This window comes from Austrofundulus limnaeus, unplaced genomic scaffold, assembly GCF_001266775.1.
Source record: "Austrofundulus limnaeus strain Quisiro unplaced genomic scaffold, Austrofundulus_limnaeus-1.0 Scaffold74, whole genome shotgun sequence".
Classification (NCBI taxonomy): domain Eukaryota; kingdom Metazoa; phylum Chordata; class Actinopteri; order Cyprinodontiformes; family Rivulidae; genus Austrofundulus; species Austrofundulus limnaeus.
Genome location: NW_013952476.1, coordinates 150,614 through 152,319, shown reverse-complemented (window position 1 = coordinate 152,319; position 1,706 = coordinate 150,614). Strand labels below are relative to the sequence as shown.

Sequence of the window (1,706 nt, the reverse complement as noted above, 5' to 3'; positions counted from 1 at the left end):
ATATATTCTTTTTGTTTTGACAGTGTTTCTGTCAGTAAAGTGAAGAATCTGTAATAGTTGTGCGTAAAACCAGGTTTGAATTAAAAGACCATCTACACAAATATTTTTAAATCAAAGTGTGGGTCGTTAAACGGATGCGCCCTCAAAGTGATTTCATTTAACAAATTAGTCATCGAAATTATAATTCCATTAGGTGGGCGTAAGGAGGGCTCACATGGCGCAGATTAACACCGCATGATGGTAACATTTAAATATGACGCACCGAATCAGACGGGTCTGTCTGATTGAAAGAAAGTGTCACGTTTTGTTTTTAACTAATACACTTCGGAGTTAAAGCATGAACTAAAACACAGATTCTGTCAAAATAATAACAAGAAGTGTGTTTTTATTTGTTTTTGATAAAAAGTTAATTCGATTCAAATCGATGTTTCGCTTTGAGCACAATTTAACTCGTTTTGTTTAATCTTAACTCCCAGTCTGAGTCTTTACAGGCCAACGTTTCAGCCAACGATGTTTGGTTGTAATAAAAGCAACTTGTCTGGTTTGTGTGGGACAGAGGAGGTGAGCTGACGGGAACTGGTCTGGTTCCGTTTTTGCGGCTTTTTACGATTTATGTTTTGAAAGTTGAAGCTGAGACTCCAGATGACCCTCAGATAAATAATCATAAGAAAAACTGAAATAATTGTGTTGTTTTTTTTTTTCTTATTTGTGTCTGGTAGATAAACATTATTATAAGTGGTAAAATGAGGGGACTCCTGCAGCTCCTGATAAAGGAGATCAAAGCTTTACGCACACGCGGAGCGGGCTTTTGGGGGAAAAGGCGCAGGAGGACCAGCCGGTCACTGGTTCCGCTGGTTTTGTTGGAACCACTGGACTTTGCTTTCCCCTGTCACATGCGATGGAGTTAAATATAATTTCGTGCAGGTGCAGCATAAATCAGCGGCGGGGGGCACTTGTTGTTCATTAGAGCAGCTTTCCTTCAGCTGGTTCTTGCGCACCTTTGGACTTTATTTTTGCAGAAAACCCCGAGAGTCTTTTTTTTTTTTACATCCTTTTTAGGGCAGATGGTGTTAAAAGCTCATGAGCTGTGGTGTCTTTAAAAAAAAACAGTTGATATCCATGGACAGAGAATAATGTCCAGCCGTGAGCACATTAGTYGCCATCAGAAGCAACAATCTAGATTTGTGCGTATTTTTCTCTCTTGTCTCCAAACTTTAATATGTTTGTAAAACAGCAAACATTTTTTTTCTCATTAGGTTAAAAAAAAAGTTGGGAAAAAAAGTGAGGCTGCTTCCTTTTCCCGCAGAGGACTGACATGCACCCTGCCAAACACAATCTTACCCCAGTAAAACGCTGCCAAGGCTCTTGCGGTGTGTCAGTAATCCACAGTAACTACAGAGGCGAGGAGCTCCAATAAAGCGTCGCTAAAACATCCAAGTCCATGAAAGTTCTCATGTAGCCATGCAGCCACACTTTGCTGCCTCAGACCTTTTTTCTCTCTCTCTCTCTCTCTCTTCTTTTCTTTTATTGCACAGATGTGACAAGTAGTGCGAAGTTGTGGAAAAGAGGCGCAGAGGTTTTGCAGCAAGCGGCGGCAGTGTGGGAGTCCCGTCCGGAGCTGGGGCTGGAAGCGTGCGGTTCTTCACTTTTTAGGGGCTGCGGGACTCTGGAGCGTTCAGCCCGCCCCCTCCGACACGCCCCCCTCC

At 42.4% G+C, this 1,706-nt stretch overlaps 1 protein-coding gene across 2 annotated transcripts in view; it reads right to left on the bottom strand.

The window, feature by feature from the left end:
* Positions 1-1,643, bottom strand: part of osr2 (odd-skipped related transciption factor 2) — a 3,989-nt gene extending 2,346 nt beyond the window's left edge. The window contains exon 1 of one of the 2 annotated variants that reach the window (XM_014010830.1): positions 1,342-1,643. The gene's annotated coding sequence lies outside the window, so the exon portion shown is untranslated. The remainder of the gene's footprint in view (positions 1-1,341) is intronic. The other variant, XM_014010831.1, reaches the window with a different exon arrangement.
* Between the last annotated feature and the right edge of the window lie 63 nt (positions 1,644-1,706).